Source organism: Lissotriton vulgaris, chromosome 3_1 (genome assembly GCF_964263255.1).
Source record: "Lissotriton vulgaris chromosome 3_1, aLisVul1.2, whole genome shotgun sequence".
Classification (NCBI taxonomy): Eukaryota; Metazoa; Chordata; class Amphibia; order Caudata; family Salamandridae; genus Lissotriton; species Lissotriton vulgaris.
In genome coordinates, this window is record NC_141689.1 from 1,218,351,593 (window position 1) to 1,218,370,158 (window position 18,566).

Here is an 18,566-nt window from a genome sequence, read left to right on the forward strand (position 1 = left end):
CTGCAGTAAAAACACATTAAAGAAGAACCATTGAGAGGGAAAAAGAAACTTGGTGACTTTTTAACTCCCAAGGCGCTGTTTTATCACAAGAGAGGGGGGGGGCAATAATATTTATATGTACAGGGAAGGGACCAAGCAGAAAAAGAAGTGATACTATATTTTAAATTGTTTTCCTCAGTTATCCGAGTGCCAGGTCAAGTGAGTATCGAGGACGGCCCAATCTTTGAGTCACATAGTTCACTCTACATAGGTTAAGAAGTCAAGTACTCCTGTAGCAATACTATTTTTCGAGTAATTTTAAATATTTTTGGTTAATGACAAAGGAATTCATGAGCACTTCTGGAAATCTATGACAGCTACAGATATCATGGCGTATTTCAATGCTCAAAATGTACGCATGAGGATTTGCCACCATTTGGCAACTTATGTATATGTAAATAGTGCTAAAATGTGCATTAGCACATGTATCTTCTTTCTTTTTTACAGGAAAAATAATTCAGATGGAAAATCCATTTCCATTTCCATTAGACCGTCATTAATTATGGGTGTTTCATTCACTGCCTCGGAAAGGGCAACTGTACATTCCTTTCCAAGCTTTCAAGAGGTATTGCATTACAGCACTTACTACCCCTGATGAGGCGTCAAATCGCTATTTGGGAAGTAGCACGCTACTCTGGAACCCAAAAAGGATTATTGGTGAATTAGTATAGGGAAGTATGAGTACATTTGAGCAGTGGACATGTGCGTTAGTTAGTTGAGTTGAAAAGCATAATGGAAGGCCAGAAGAGGGAGGAGTTTAGAAATTGTAGACAAGGTAAAACAAAATAGTACTGGTAGAACCCAACGTGCCAGAGGGAAGATGGGAGGCAGAAGTCCTGACCAGAAGTCATTGAAATAGGTGTAGATGTGAGACACACATACAGATAATCACCCACAATCCTTTTGCTTAGTCCTTTTAAAAGATAAAACATTGAAATCGGACCCACTAATTTACCCAAACTCTAATCTTCACATCTGGTAAAGAAATAACAGACACAACAAGTACTTTGCCTGATCAGCGGACATCTAGTCAAGCCTATAAAATGCTGAACCAAACTAATGCTTACCCTGTCAAGAGCAAAAGCATAATGAACTCTGTGCAATCTATCCAGAATGGCACCACAATTTTAGTGAAACCCAAGTCCCAATCCTCTTTAGTTTTGTAAGAGCCTTTCTTTTAGCCAATTACACCATACTGTTAGAATTGGGGGTCTCTGGTTGGCACAGGTATGCACTTGTGACAAACAGGGACCCTCTCCTCTAGTCAGGGCAAGGGAACCACTCCTTAGAATAACCCCTGCTCACCCTTTAGGTTGCGTGGCGCGAGCAGTCAAGGCTAATCCTCAGGGCGCTACAGTTAGTTAAGCATTTATGACCACATACAGTAAACAATACTGACCCCCCACAAATGGACACCAGGCGTTATATTTGTATCAAAAATACGTAGCTTTATGTAAAAATATGATACTTCTGTAATTTTATCACAAGACCAAAATAACGATATATAAATATGGCTACAATCTGATGAAATGAATAGAGTTCTTTCAGTTAATCCTTACCAATGCTTGTTCGGCGATGCGGCCCCTTTATCAGTGTATGTAGACAGGGAAAACAGAACGTTGCGGACCCTGGATCCGATTGGCGTACACTGTATTGGGGGGCAAAAGGTCTGAGGTGTTTCAGGCGCGACCCGGGGTGAGGGCGAACTCAGGACGAGGCCGGCGGTTCTCCCAGGGGCTGTCCGGCTCGGGACCCCCTCGAGGTGCGAGGCGGGGGATTAGGGACACCATGGAGGGTTGCCGGCGGTCCAGAGGTTTGTGGCGTCTCACCGGGCGAGGCGCCGTTCAGGCCTGCGGGTCGTATCCTCGGAGCGCACTCGGGGGATACGTGGCGTACTCAGTGGAGTATGTGACGAAGATGCTTGGCAGGTTCGTCTCGGTCCGTGGGAGGGTGCGGAGCGCACTCCTCTCAGTCTGCGGCGTACGGGGGTGATGGAGACGAGTCTGTGCTTGGGGCCAAGTGGAGGCGTACCGCGGGACACCTAGCGGCTGTTACCGGCAGTACCGGCGGCTCAGTCGAGTGCGGTGCGGACGCCTCTAAGTACGAGGCGTACCTTCCGGCCGGGGTACGCTGGACGGGTACGAGTGATCTCTCAAAGAAGGTCGGAGCGGGCGGGAGGCGGCCGGTACACTGCAGGCATGCGGGCGTGTCTTGCCTTCCAGAAGGGCTCCGGGCTCCGCAGCGGCTGTAGCGGCCAAAGTGTGCAGCTCTAGCAAAGGAGGGGGCAGGGTGCGGGTGGCCCAGCGGAGCGGGGCACGGCTCAGGGAAGAGCGGTGCGGCTCGAGACAAGAGGGCGGCCAGGCACGGGCTGCAAAACGGGGGATGAGCGAGGCACACTTCAGGCGGGGCTCCAGTGGCACAAAGAGATCAGGCAGATCCAAACCATGCGGCAGGGAAGGCAGATAGAGTCCACTGGTCCTGGGACTCTGTTCAGGGGGCAAGCTCAGTCAAGCCCTTGGAGATAGTTTTAAAGCCAAATGAAGCAAAGTCCTCTCTGATCTTTTCCTCTCCTTCCTCAGCAAGGCACCACTGCAGGCCAGTCCTTCAGCTTCTTCTTGGTCCTTCTAGTTGGGCAGAGGTTTGTTGTGGCAAAACAGGATCTAATTTCTTAGGAGTAGGGCTCCTACATTTATAGTCAGTTTCCTTTGTCTTTGCAGGCCAGGGCGCCTAAGCCTGGTTCAACCCAGTTTTGGAGCACTTTGTTTACAGGAAGCTCCCCTCTGCTTTCAGGTTGCAGGGCAGAGACATCAGACGCTCTGCAGGAGGTGGAGCCAGTATTATGGTGGCAGAGCACAGCCCTATTCAGAGTCAAGGGGCACTCCTCCCACCTAGCCTGGGGGTAATCTCTCCATTCACCACCTGGAAGCCCAGACTGTCCCCTGAAATTCCCCAGCCCTGTCACTCACAGAACCCAGACAGCAGATACACATAAGAGCAGAGGCGGGCTGAAATGGTTAGGCAAGCAAATACTAACTTTCTAAAAGTAGCATTTGCAAACACAGGATATTAAAATAAACCTTACTAAAATAAGTATTTTATTATTCTGAGTTCAGGCATACTAAACTTGACTTTTTACCATGCTCCCTGAGTCTGTTGGGATTATATAGTGTAATAATTCCAGCAGCCGATTCTGGCCTATGGAGAGCAGGTAGCCTTACAATATTGAAAAACGAAAATGGCTGTAATTCACTATTAGGACATGGCACACACATCAGGGCTTGTCCTACCTTATGCTTACAATGCACCCTGCCCTAGGGCCTACCATAGGGGTGACTCACATGCAGTAAAGGGAAGGTTTAGTGCCTGGCCACTGTGTGCACTTGCCCAGCCAGCATGACAGTACCAGACTGCATGCAGGTTCTGCAATGGCAGACCTTAGACATATTTTAAAGGGCTGCTTCTGTGGGTTGCGCAACCAGCGCTGTAGGCCCACTAGCAGTATTGGTATTTACAAGCCCTGGCACTCCTGGTGCACTTTATTGGGGACTGACAGTAAATTCAATGCCAATCATGGAAAACAATTAAGGTATACATTTAACGCAGGGAGAGCATATGCGCTTTAGCACTGGTCAGCAGTGATAAAGTGCCCAAAGTCATTAAACCAACAAAAACAGGTCAGAGAGAATATTGGAGGAAGGCAAAAAGTTCAGGGATGACCCTGCAGAGTGGGCCAAGTCCAACACATACTGTTTCGCCACACTCTTTGACAAACTAAACAAAATTATCTTTCTGACTGCTTAATCAGGAAACTTAGCTCAAGGGATAATGCGCTTGGTGCAGAAACTAGTGAGGTACCTGCAAGCCACAAATTGGGATTATGGTGGGTCTGATTCAGCCTCAGTGCTGGAATAATCTTTAATCTTTATTGCATGATTAATTAAAATCTTTGCAATTCGGCAGTAAAAACAAGAAAAAGCAAAGAACATGAATAAAAAGAAAATTAAAACATTTAGAAAAGTTAAAAAGTGAGAGAAAAACCCTGCGGGAAGTACAGTACTATACGTTAGGAAAAAAGGACTTTCACGATCGATTGTGACTTTGATTATCAAAGGAAAATAGTCTTGAGAGGAGAAGCCATTCACAGTACGACAAATTTAATTACTAACTGCTGAGTTTAGGGCCGTGTTGACTAATTTCATAAAGCGCACTAGCCTGCATGCTAGTTGGATGTTTTCTCCCTTAAAGCTCATCAACAGAGCTTGTCTACGGGTTCGCACACGACTCTGGTTCCAAGGCTGTGTTAGTAAGCTCTTTCGGGTACTATCTAGAGCTTTGCAACTACACAGCAGATGCAAAACGTCGTCCGTAGCATTGTCATAAAGCCTACACTTGGGGTTGCAGTCCAGGCGCTTCCAGGAGGCAAGATGTGGCTGGGATGGTATTACCCCCATCCTCAACCGCAAAAAGTCTTCCTTCGCCTTCCTTGAAAAGCCGGTGCTAAGGTATGGCTGTGGTGAGGCGCTGGTGTAGCCTTGAATCACAAACCACCCATGAGACCTCTTGGTTAGTGCTGTTTTGTCCTCCTCCAACCTTTACGTGCGATTTGCTGCTTTTGTAGGCCAAACTCGAGCCTTAGCTGTGCTGGCGAAGTGTATGGAGGAAGCGCAAACAATATTCGCAATGTTTTACTGACCACGTTGTCAAAGATGGTCTCATCCTTCCCTCTCATACATTCACTGCCATATGTAATTGACGGCAGCAATTTCGCACGAAATATGTCAAGTAAGGGGATTAAATTTGGGCCCGCTATTTTATTTTTGATGTTTTTTAATGTTATGGCCAATGAGATCCCTCTGTTCCTTATTGATGTTAGTTGTTGCTTGAAGGATCCTTTTGAATCAAAATGTATGCCCAGATATTTGTATTCTTGAACTGTTTCCATTTTTTTGTCTTGGAGAGACCATTGGAAAACATGCCTTTTTGATTTTTGATTTAGTATCATCACCTTCGATTTATCATTGTTTACTCTTAACCCATTCTTTTCGGCAAATTTGCTCGTGGTGTTAATGAGGTGTTGCAGGCCGACTGGTGTTTGACTGATTAATAGCAGATCGTCTGCATATAGTAGGTTGGACAGCGTAAAACCCCCTAACTTTGGGGCATGGTGGTTACAGTTATCCAGATCTTTGGAGAGGTCGGACATAAAAAGGTTGAACAGGGTCGGTGCGAGAACGCACCCCTGTTTCAACCCTTTTGTAGTTGGTATTTTTTTCAACAGACAGTTGCCGGCCCCCAGTTTTACTTGGATCCAGGTATCTGTATGTAGTAACATCAGATGTTTCAGCAACTTGGGGTCGATTCCCCACCGTGAAAGTTTTGCCCACAATTTTCCTCTGTCAACGCTGTCAAATGCAGCGGAAAAATCGATGTAACACACATATAGTTGTTTTTTGTGTTTGATTATAGCATCTGTCATCAGGGAAAGGGCTAAAATGTTTGTCGTGGTCCCCATATTTTTTTGAAAACCGGTTTGATTAATGGGGATTAATTTTTTGCGTGATGCCCATGCAGTTAATTCTTCTAAGAGAAGCCCCGAAAAATATTTGGCGTCTATATCTATAAGGGCTATGAGCCTGTAGTTCTTCGCCTCGTTCTTGTTGCCCTTTTTGTAAATTGGGGCAATTATTGAGCCCCTCCAAGAGGATGGGAGTTGTTCGGCCCTCCAGATTTCTACAAAAAGGGGGAGCAATTGGCCGGCCCAATAAGTCGGATCTTGCTTGTAGAGGATGGGTGGAATTCCATTTGGGCCTGGAGCTCCCTCCTTCCGGCCTTTCTCAATTCGGCCCTTCAGCTGGACTGTTGAACCTGGGAAGTCGGACTCCTCAGCTAAGGGTTTTGAAACCGTCTGTATCGCTTGACGAAATTCAGGACTGTGTAGATTTCTACCTGGACCATCATCGTTAAAGTGTCTAAATAGAAAATTTGCCCAGGTGTCCTCAGTAATGTGAGAGTTCACACCGTGAGCATTCTATTTTATTGATGGTTTTCCAGAATCTTGCACTGTTGTTGTTTTTTGAGTCATAGAGCAGTTTCGCCCAAATTTGTTCATTGGACTCCTGCTTGATTCGCCACAGGATTTTGTTCTTTTGACACTTTAATACTCTCAGTTTGGTAATTAGGTCGTTATCACTTCCGGCTTTCCGCAGCTCGCGCAGTGTTCTATTTATGGCCGTTTTTATTGCCCCTAAATCGAGAGATAAAAGAGTCTGGGGATGTTTTTTTGAAACGCTGATGGGCCGGACGGGTGTTTTTTGGGCTATCTGTACATCAATTTCTTGAGGCAATTTGGACTTGGAATTCGAGAGGGCAAAAGATTTCAAGAAGGACTCCCAGGCAACGATGTTATCAGCATTCTGGTCTGCAGCGCTTTCCCAGCGCTTCTTCGCATCTTCCGCTAGTCGCTCCGGGTCATTGATGTTGCACTTGATTCTTTTACATTTTGTAGTTGTCGATAGCTTAGGGCCATTGGTGGGAAATGTCAAAGCTGTTCCTTGAGCCCATAGTGTCAGTTCTTGCGGGAGATGGTCGCTACAGTCGAATGTGCCAATTCTGAAGGCTTGTACTTGAATAGAGGGAGAAGCATGCGAGCTCCTACAGTTATTGCCGAGCCAAATCTGGGATGTAGGCCAGTCCCAGAGAAGACTACTGCATAGCTGCCAAGGTTTCAGATTTTATATGTGTGACATTTTCGATATTTCAGTGTGCTTAAGAGTGACATTCAAGAACCAAATTTGTGACACTTTAAGTGACACTTTCTCACGAGCCAAATCAAGCAATGAAGTCCATGGAAACACTCAAATTTTCGAAATGACACCAATTTGAGCAACGAGAACTCTAATCTTCTGATACTGCTGCAAAGAAGCTGAAATGGAAGGTCACTCACCTAGTGCCCTTGTAAGCTCATTTTACTGTAGAGCAATTGTGTAACAATAATATTAAAAAATAAACCCACTTTTGGTAGGCAATACCTTATTAACGTTCTCTGCAGAAATGCAAAACACGCAGTTAAATACAAACAAATAATTACTGGATGTAAGAGATTGTCACGTCCATTATAAAATCAGCAATGTACTATTAAAGTCCATGTGTACATGAAGTTAAGACCGAGGACAGCACCTTCCCAACTGGAATAAACTATCCATGGTAAACAGCACAGTGAGAGATACCACAGGCTCCCTCTTTCCACGCGATCACCAGCTCAGGTGGTGCCGGTGCAACAATCACTTTTGTCCAAAAATGTTTGAACCTGAGGCTGTTTACATGGTTCCACAGGGCATCCCAGCGTGGTAATTCTATAATAGGAGCCGATTTTTCGTATTCACAATTTCATTTTGTGAACAAAAACCTAATCCAGATTTGGTGAAAGGGAATGTGAATTTCACGCTTTCAAACAACTTTCACTGTGTGCCAGATACCTGCGCAAATGAATCAGGCACAAATATTTTAAATTTTATGAGGAGCACATAAATGGAGATGAGATGGCCGACAAATAAAGATGGAACTGGCCCCACTTGGGCCACCAAACGTAGACCCATACAGTTTGACTGCAGAAGATGGTGGCAGGCCCTTGAACGCTGCCAATGTCACCAGAGAATGTTAACTAACCCTGGGAGAAGAACTACGCTCCGTTCGCGGAGTTTGCGGAGTTTCGGCAACTCCGCGCTCCGCGGAGAACGCGAAGTTGTCGAATACTCCGCAAACTGCTGCGTAGCGTAGTTCTCGCGCGCTCAATAGCATTTTCGCGTCCACGAGGATGCTTGTCGGTAAGATCGAGTTGCCGAACACGCAGAAACTGCAATCTGGCACAGAATAACTCGCGAACACGTTAGTAGTGACCAGAAATAAGGGGACGCGAGCGGGCTGGACAAACCTCATGGGTAACTTCGCGCGCTACACCTCCCGAGCATGCAGGCAAGCAATCAATCAATCAATCAGGATATTTGTATAGCGCGCTACTCACCCAGAGGGTCTCAAGGCGCTTGGGGGAGGGGGGTCCGCTACTGCTCGAACAGCCATGTCTTGAGTTGCTTCCTGAAGCAGAGGTGGTCTTGGGTCAGGCGGAGGTGGATGGGGAGGGAGTTCCAAGTCTTAGCTGCCAGGTAGGAGAAGGATCTTCCTCCCATGGTGGATCTTCGGATGCGCGGCACGGCGGCGAGGGCGTGGCTGGTCGATCGTAGCTGGCGGGTGGGAGTGTAGAAGGTCAGGCGGTTGTTGAGGTTCCTGGGGCCCAGGTCGTGGAGGGCCTTGTGTGTGTGGGTGAGGAGTTGGAACGTGATTCTCTTGCTGACGGGGAGCCAGTGAAGGTCTCTCAGGTGACCGGAGACGTGGCTGTGTCGGGGGATGTCCAAGATGAGTCGTGCGGAGGCGTTCTGGATGTGTTAGAGTCTTTTCTGGAGTTTGGCTGTGGTTCCGGTATAGAGGGTGTTTCCGTAGTCCAGTCGGCTGGTGACGAGACGCCTGAGTGACCGTCTTCCTGGTTTCGGTGGCGAGCCATCGGAAGATCTTTCGGAGCATGCATAGGATGTTGAAGCATGATGATGAGACGGCGTTGACTTGTCTGGTCATCGAGAGGGAGGAGTCCAGGATGAAGCCCAGGTTGCGTGCGTGGTCCGTTGGTTTGGGTGCGCTGCCCAGGGCAGGGGGCTACCAGGAGTCGTCCCAGGCGGAGGGTGATGATCCAAGGATGAGGACTTCCGTCTTGTCTGAGTTCAGTTTCAGGTGGCTGTTCCTCATCCACTCGACTACGTCTTTCATCCCTTCGTGTAGGTTGGTTCTGGCGGTTCCTGGGTCGTTGGTGAGGGAGAGGATCAGCTGGGTGTCGTCGGCGTAGGAGATGATGTTGAGGTTGTGTTGGCGTACGACGGCTGCGAGGGGGCTCATGTAGATGTTGAAGAGGGTGGGGCTGAGTGATGATCCTTGTGGTACGCCGCATATGACTTCGGTGGCCTTGGGTCTGTACGGGGGGAGGCGGACTCTCTGGGTTCTTCCGGTGAGGAACGAGATGATACACTCCAGTGCCTTCTCTTGGATTCCGATGTTGCTGAGGCGCTGCACTAGGGTGCGGTGGCAGACCGTATCGAATGATGCGGAGAGGTCCAGGAGGATGAGGGCCGCTGTTTCCCAGTTGTCGAGCAGGGCTCGGATGTCGTCAGTGGCTGCGATGAGGGCGGTCTCGGTGCTGTGGTTGGCGCGGAAGCCAGACTGCGAGTGGTCGAGGCTGGTTGGGCGAGCGCAATTGGTGATCCACTGTGTGAGGTTGTTGGCTGCTTGGTTGGGGTCCGTTGAGCTGGCGGGAGGGTTCTGGCTCAGTGAAGTGGTGAGCTGGTTGGTGGTGATCTTGTACCAGTTCCTGCGGGGAACCTGTTGCGGGTGGTGGTGAGTCGTGGTCTTTCTGAAGCTGAAGTGGACGCAGCTGTGGTCTGTCCAGTGGAGTCCGGTGGAGTGGCTGAAGGAGACGTACTTGCTGGAGGAGAAGACTGGGTCAAGCGTGTGTCCGGCGTAGTGGGTTGGGGATGTTCACCAGTTGCATGAGTCCGAGGTTGGCGAGGTTGTCCAGCAGGGTGGTGGTGGTGTTGTCGTTGTTGTTCTCCAGGTGGAAGTTGAGGTCCCCTAGGAGGATGTAGTCAGCAGAGGCGAGGGCGTGCGGGCTGATGAAGTCTGCGATGTCTTCGCTGAATTGTGTGCGAGGTCCTGGGGGTCTGTAGATGAGGGTGCCTCTGAGTGTGGTCTTGGGGTCGGTGTGTATCTGGAAGTGAAGATGTTAAGCGGCTGTGAGGGTGTCATCTGAGTTGGTCGTGATGCGGATGGTGTTCTTGTGGACGATGGCGATGCCTCCTCCTGTCTCGTTGACGCGGTCTCTCCGGGTGATCTTGTATCCGTCCGGGATGGCGACGGCGATGTCGGGCGCTGAGGAGGCGTTCATTCATGTTTCCGTGAGGAAGGCGACGTCTGGAGATGTGGTGTCGAGCAGGTTCCAGAGTTCCACGGCGCTCCCGAAGACGAAAAATGGCTCGCGAACGGGTCAAGCAAGCTACTACGCATGCTCGCGGAGTTATGCGTAGTTCGCGGAGTGCAAGTGCATCTTCGCGTAGCTCCGTGGAGTGCGGCTACGCGAACTACGCCCAGGCCTAATGTTAACCACGTTCTTAAACTGTTCTCTCAGAAGAGTTAGAAGTATAGATGTTACCTTGCTGTACATCATCTATGGGCATCCACCGAGCAGCAGTTGATGCAGTCAAAACAAAGACCAGTGGTTCCCAGATCTTGGGTTTACCTGAACGTGCAATCGTGCCTGCACTTATGGCTTTATTTACTATACTGTGCATTGCTCATGGAGAAGGTCTGCAAGTCAGCACACTGCTTCATTTCACTAGGTATTCCAGCATGCACAGGGCCACTGGAATGGTGGAGCAAGGGAGGACCACATGCGCTAGATTGACTCTGTTAGGGATGTCAACTTCTGCAGCACACTGCGGCACAATCTGTTGCAGTGTTTTATTCGCCGTTTTGTCATTATAACACAAATAAAGGCTGCCCAAACAAAAGTTTAATCTTATAAGTAGAAGCTTAACTCCTCCAGAATATAGTAACCTACACCTAAAAGCTGAGAACTAACGTTTGCAAAATGTCTGTCAATGAGGAGCACAATTTGTGGCACTTTCTAAGGTACCTTTTGAACCATTTCAACTAGAAACACTGTTTTTGTTTACATTTTCAAATTATGGTGTAGAGGATAGATTATGAGGCAAGAGGAAGTCAATCCATAATAACTGGAAAATACTTTGGGCAGAGACTCTTATAGTCCCAGTGGAACTGTTTATAACATGCATAGATGCAGTCTGAGAAAACGCACTGACTGGTTAGTAACAGTTTAACACAGCACAGCAATCAGCAACTAAAAGGAGACTAACATATGCAAGGGGCCTGCCACTGCCTTGCAACACATGTGATATTTTTAAAGTAACTTTTATTCAAGTTGAGCTTAAAGCAAAATATATTTTTGTTGAAATCTTCAATTCGTGAAATAGATATTGAACAATGTAGCAAAGCGGTAAATTCATCGTATAATTCCAGAGGCCCCGAGTATAGATAATCAACCATTTCAGATGAGAGTACAGTCATGGACGTCAATTCACCAAAATGTCAGGAGTAGCGAAAGTAATAGCACACACAGTTTGACTTTTTACTTTCACTCAAAAACACATGCTTACTCACACATTCCCTCATACATACTACTCTTTCTTACATAAGCACCTTCTTACCAGTAAGCACGCGCAGAACATACAATTAAAAGCATTTTTACTCATCTCTGCTGCCAGATGGCTGGGGTCATGTTCCAGCTAACTGTACTAATAGTTAATAATCTGATAATATTCACTATTAGTGTAATAATAAAACTGACTGGAAACAAGAAAAGTGGTGCCCCAACCAATGTCCATGAGGATGAGCTGTCCTTGTGCTCCTGGCACTGACTTTTCTACCTCTGAGGTCAGGGTTCGCAAAGGCAGTGCCAGTGGTTGCAGAGGGCAACCACTGGCACTGCGACCCTTAAATGACGTCCATGAGCACAGTTATTCTTCTGTATAGGAGATCAGAATGGTCTTGGTGTCAGCTGAGCATCTCGGTGTGACATTTCCAGACCCGTTAACGCCCAAAGCGTGTTCCAGTGGCAAACACAACACGACGGCAACACCTATTCATGTAGAGTTTCCCATTAAATTACTATAAAGATGTGGGAATAAACTGGCTGTGCCTGAGTCAATTTGTAAACAACGAATAATGGAAAATACAATTGTGTCAACATGTGGCAGCGGTGACTGCTAATCCCTCAACTATGTAGGCCACTGGCTTCATTGGGTGCCGCCACTCCACACAAAAGACCTTACAATGTACAACCCCCTGAGTGTAGATATGTGTAAATCTTCGTTCATATGCCTGTTTAATCGCTAGGATAATACCGATTGAACACAAGGCTCCGAACACCAGACTACGCACTTTGCTTTGGTACAGTCACAAATCAGCGAAAACCGGTGAGGGAAGCAATGTATGAAGGTTTGCAAGCATCACAGAGATCACACACAAGTGTGCGTAATGAGCAGGTCCAGTTCTCTTTAAGCTGTTTGCAATGTGGATTTCCAGTGTGGGGAAAGGGAGAGTGGTCATGTGAAGTGTTTTCTGCAAGTTGAATTGCCTCATGCAGCCAAATGGATCTTGTACAACAATATGAAGTTGATTTAGTGTTGGCTGGAACAGGGGCCCAACCAAAATTGCATTCCTCCCACCTCATTTAGAGTCAGGACACTGCCTAGCTTCTTACGGTGAAGCTTCAGCTGGCGATACCATTGAAAATCTTTGACCGGTGGCTCAACAACCACAAGGCCACCGTTCAATGGTCAGCACAAGTCTCTTGATGGACAATTTACCCAGTGCCTAATTCGTGAAAAGTTAAGTGCCTGGGCCATTCTAGGAAGGCCACTGCAGCCTACATCACGCATTGCCCCTGCCAGCGCTGCCAGTGACAGGACCAACATAACACCTAACCATCGCACTCCTTCAAGTGTGACAATTCAAACAACTTCAGGCCACACCAAGCTGTAATAATTAGGCGCGAGGCAGGTATTATTAATTTTCTGTGGGATTTCACCTAATCAACACAGTTGTTGTGCTCATTTCGAAACAGACAGCTTCACCAGGTTACTAGAGGCGGTGCTGACAATGAAGTGCTGGTGCCTAGCACCGGAAACCACAGGCTCAAATTAAGCACTGATTTTACCTGCCAGAAACTGCACACAGGAAGGAAACATATTCAACTGGCCCCTATGTACAGGGAAAAACTCCCTGAGTATCAGGGGAACTCATTATTTGTTTCTTACAAACAAACCTCAGGTTCATTTTTGATAAGCTGGCATAATGGCCGTGCCAATTAGTCAGGCATTATATTTCAGACAAAAGTACTCCCAGCATGTCTAAGGAAGCACTTTCATCAGAAATGCCTAACCATAGCAGCTTCGAATTAGAAATTTGACTGGTGGTTTGATATGGGATGGGCAAAGTAGGGACCTCTACCACCCAGAAGTAGGTATGCTGAATGGCAGCCATTTCTTAAATGACCCCCTTTGTAAATATTCAACTGGAATTTCCATCCATGTAGAGCACACTCTAAAACTAACTGTCTCCTGGTACTTAGATAAAGAGAGCTATCTACTCAAGGCATGCAGAGTTAAGGCTTTACCTCTGTAACCAAGTGAAGTTTAAAAAAAACTTTTCAATCATCATAAACTTCTCAAAGTTTACAAAATCAAACAAAAACAACAAATAGCAAGAATACTAAGCTGAGAATAGGCTTTTTGGAAAGAGAAAAACATTGCAAAAAAATCTCACTTTTAACTCTGGAATTAGCTTGAACGAAAATATTTTGAGAGAAAATGCCATCACAAAAAATTGCACTGTGCAAAAAAAAATCTAACCTGCAAACAAACATGAGGAACTCTGCATTACTTGCCTTCTGCGCATGTCGTGGGCAAAGTTTGAAACATTTCCCAACCCTTTTTATTAACACTTAGGTTTAAAGACTGACAGCCACAATTTGGACAGGTGACCTGCAGGTTATATAAATCACTACTGCAGTATTCAAGCCACAGAGATAGCTTACAGGTTTAGCACTTTATTTGCTTCTGTTTCCAAGGAAAGAGATATGTATATATATACATACATATAAATTAAAAGTATCTACACATAATAAGAAGGTGGGGCTTTTGGTCAACCGTTTTCATCCACTGACCTGTTAAACGGTCAGTCCAACTTTTCTTTAGCCCACCACAGCATACAGCAGTGGGCTTTAGGTCAGCCTACTTCAGCGACGGAATTTCTCGCTGTGTGTTTCAGCATTTTTCCTGAGCACATGTGCACATGGCCAAAAAGAATGCACTTCAGTGTAAGGGATAGTGAACCATTACTTTACCTTGATAACTTTTTTTTTCTTTATGTTTCTATCCCGTTATATTTTCAGCTCTCCTAACAAAGTCTTCAGATCACAGTAATTCAAACCCAGCAGTCCCTTTTCTTTGAGGAAATAATAACCATATGGTCCTTTGATGTCCATTAAGGCTAGAAAGAGTTTCTATACCAGTCCTGAGTACTAGAAAGGACCTATAATGTTCTATTAAAACTAAATGCACAGATTTTTTTAAAAATTCAACATAGTCGTTGCAAGAATACAGACACCACGTTTTGTTGGCAGCAAGATCTCTTTCCTCTCCTTATTTTTGTGACACATATTATGGAATCAATCAAAATTAACAATCACCTCACTTTGCCTAGGCTAGAACTATTGTTCGATGCCTTTAGGTATCACTTCTCGTGAGATTTTCAACAACTTCACCCCCGCAAGACACAACCCACTCTGCACCACTTCCAACCCTACAACAAGCACCAAAGTGTCAAAACAAATCTCTAAGCGATGTTTAGCTTTTTGCAATAAAATGCACAATATTTTTCTCATTTGCAAATAAAAGGAAAGAAAAATATGTTGTTGTTCTGGGTGATGATCTGAAACGCCCCTTGGGCTTTTATTGACGAGGTGCGTTTGCATGAGTGTCTGCTGCTGTCTTAACAAGATATCACTTCCTGGGAGCGGGATGTGTACTAATAATTCCACCCTGTGAGGGTCAGCGCGAGCTGCTGCTGGAACAATACAAGAGAGACGCCGCGGGCCCGAGGGGCTCGCCAAGTCTCACTTGTTAGACAGAGTTTTGAACGCTGGCAGTTGCCAGATTTCCTGCCGCTCGCTTGGGACGTGAAGATGACCCGGTGTCATCTCGAAGCAGGCTGATTGTATGTCACTGTCAACCGCGGAGGCGCCCGCGGCGCGCTCCCTCGCGCACGCGGCCCGGCCCGCGGTCCGCCATTAGCACCACGCGCAGCCGCCAGCTGATTGCGGTGACAAATACCTGTTTATGGCTGCGCAGTTAACTGCGTGTGACCTTCCCGTTCTTGATGGGAGTCTTGGCACCGTCAGAGGAGGGACTCTGTGCGGGCCGTTTTTGATAGCTCAGCTGCATATTCATAGAGCGAGATGTCCCAGTGAGGTCTATGTGGCTGTCGTCGGGAGGGTCCGGTGTTTAAGTGGGCCGGGTCCTGCAGATGCTGAGCACCGGCAGTTGTAAATAAGCAGGTTGCCGAGACGGGTCCCTTTCGGGCTCTCAATTTTAGCCCTCACCTTCAGGGTGAAACAATAAATCTCAACTCTGCAGCAGTGCCACCCTTCACTGCCTTTGAGGTACCTTCAAAGAGACTCGTTTTAGTTCTTTCACAGTGCCTCTTTATTTGAAAACTGAGGCGTTTTCAATATTCTATACTGCTAAGCCATAGTTGTTATTTATTTACCTTACACAAAAAACAACCACTGGCAAAGCCAATAGTCCTGGCAGGTTGTAGGTGTAATGTTATTTATTGTAGTATAGATCTGGATGCAATGACAGAAGCAGTAAAATACCAGTCGGGTGGCACACTATGCTAAGCATGGATTTTCAGTTTAAGTGTTTTTAAGCCACACCCTTAATTACATTGGCCACGCCCTTTTGAGAGACCCCTTAGTTTTTTCATTCCACTTAAAGTCCTGGGAGGGCCCCCCGGGAGACCCCGCTGCAAAGTTCATGGAGGCCCCCCCAGGCTCTGCACCCTGTCAGTAGCTCTCAGGCCTGCCCATGATCAGACTCGGAGGAGCCCCCATGAGCTCGCCCCCTCTCGTACCGCGGGAACTACAGTAACGCCACTGTCGGGAGGGATGGAAGTAATATCGGATATGGAAGCGGTCGCAGAGCTGTGAAAGATGCAACCTTTTTTGTGAACGAGTCTCAATATACAGACTACTAATGCCCCTAAACATCAAACTAGTGCACAGACGTAATCTTAACTAGAGGTGGGCGAGCCAACAAATTAACAAGGAGAGCCAAGCCAAGTGTCTGCCTGGGTTCTGAGAGCCCACATACAAGCTGAGTACTGAAAGTAGTTGCCATCTTATTCATTCAATGAACACCGGGTAAAACTAAGCTAATCTCTTTAAAAAGGCAATTCTTTAACATGCAACAGCATTTCACATTAATTTGGTAGGTTATTTTTGCACAGTGAACACCATGAGCTCACGGAATGAAAGGTGTTCTCCAATGTGATAACAACGAACAAAGTGGCTCTGTAAAATAACAAATTTGCCTAGGATCGCACAATTTGGTCAAGCAGGGGAGCCAACATTGGTCCCAGGTTTTTCTGTTTTCACGAATGCAATTCACCCTCTAGATAGCTTCCTATTTCTCTACTTTTTAACACCACAGGTTTATGCATTGTGTTCAGTACTAGACACACAATAGTTGAGCGTGGGTAGCAGGCAGAAGCCACATTAAAGCTCGACTGGTTTTGGGGCTCTTGGGTCCAACATTATGTAGAGAAGAAGATGGATAACTAAGAAAAACTGCCCCTGCACTTTTTTTTAATTTATTTTTTTACAAATTAAGCACTGCAGAGCCTATCATTCCCATTCTCTCATGAGTGGGGCTTTCCTTTGATTGCACGATGCCCTACTTTTCCAACTGATCCTCATGTTATGAGTGGGATGTGTGAAGGAAAAACATCTGCCCTTGCATTATTAAGTATGGAAGCCCCTGCCCTGCCTGCATGCACCTCGCACTTTGTTGACAGTCCCTGGGGGCCTGAAAAGACTGGCGGCGGTCCCGCAGCGCTGGAGACTGCAACTTCAGGAACCAGCATGGAGCACTTTGTTTGGAGTCCCTGTCCTGCCAGCATGCACCTCTCACTTTGACAGTCCCTGGGGGCCTGCAAAGACCGGCGGCAGTCCCGCAACGTGGGACGCTCGCGGGGCGCAGACCGGGCTAGCAAGACCGAGGCCGGGCCGGGCCATATCTCTTTCATCTACCACTTGAAAGGTACTGTGTTGTGCTTAGGGTTCGATTGGAGTTCACCGGCACCGGGACCACACCGAAGACATGGTATTTATTTTCTGTTTTACTGAATTTGAGCCATAGCGTGCCATCCTTCTTAAGTGTAGGAAGGAACATAGTTTGAAGTAAGGCACTGCGCACTGACTGTTTGCAATTTTATGGCCATTGGTCCTCCGGACTGAGAACATTTATATTGAGGGCGTATTCAATTTACCCATTTACTCCCTGCTTAACTTCGCCCCTTTCTTTATTGTTTCATTTTCGTTACTTGTACGATTGAAGATGGGGAAGAGAAAACTGGTTGCTACACAGAACAAAAAAAAATCTGCTAAACAGGGAGACCATTCGCGTCAATCTTTATTAAGTTATCTGACGGGAGTAGTGGGGATATTGAAAGACAGATTATAACTGTCGAAGAGGCTCTAAACCCTGTCAGGGAGGGAGGTGTTTCAAGGGATGCTAGTTCATTTAATCCAGTGGAAGTTCATGGAAGGGACACAAATTTAAATGGTTGTGTGGTAAATATTTCCGACCATATATCTGGCTGTGAATATACCAGTGAACATGAGTATGAAACACAACCTCCGACCAAGCGCCCCAGAAATCCTGATACGTGCCCTCTTATCCCTGTTATACCAAGTTTAAAGCCAACTAAACCTCTATCTAAACCAAGTAAAAAGGCCTCTGTAAAAGTTAATTCATAGAAAACCGAAAATTGGGAAAAAACATTACTCAGTTCTAATGCACCTACACTGAGCGAGGTTGGCAAGTTAAAAGTTAAGTTGGAGACCTTAGAAACATACCTTAGAGATAGCTGAAGCAATCTGACGACTAGATTTGACCAAATAGAAGCAAACCTGAATAAATGCCAGCACAAACTTGAGTCCATTGGACAGGGGTGCGTTTCCACTCAAGCAAGTTTACCTGGTAACATGCCAAGATCTAATACTAATATCTCTTCCACACAGCACACCAAATGTATTTTCTCATTCCCTACTGCAAATAGGCGGATTTTTCCGCCTGTTATACAGTCAGTTATTATTCCACTTACACAAGATACCACTGTTAACAACACTAACACCCAACACAAGAGAAAGAAGGTTCAGGAAATGTCATACATGGACCTACCCCCAGCTGCCACGCCTTACATCGTGGTGCTGGCTAATGTTAAATTAGAACATGGGACCGAAGAATGTTTGGAAATGTTAAAAATTAGTTAGCTGCATTGGCTCGGTACTAGGATGGGCCTTGCAGGTGAACTATTTGACAAATTCAAAATGGCAAGGAGGATCGGTGGATCAGTAGAGGTCGGAAAACACTTCCGGGGGATTGTGTAGTTCTAACATGTAGAACCCTTCGTTTAGTAGATCTGATCATAAATAGATTAGATAATCATACTACACTTGTACCTATCCACCCTTACTCGGTAGGTATGCAAGGTCAAATTGGGAACGCCATATCCTAACGTATAGTAATCATTTCAACATCCAAACACATAACTACTACAATGCACTT

At 46.4% G+C, this 18,566-nt stretch overlaps 1 protein-coding gene across 4 annotated transcripts in view; it reads right to left on the bottom strand.

Moving 5' to 3' along the window:
- The window catches only part of PAX5 (paired box 5), a 547,862-nt gene that overhangs the window by 81,633 nt on the left and 447,663 nt on the right, over nt 1–18,566 (bottom strand). The gene's annotated exons all lie outside the window — the stretch shown is intronic.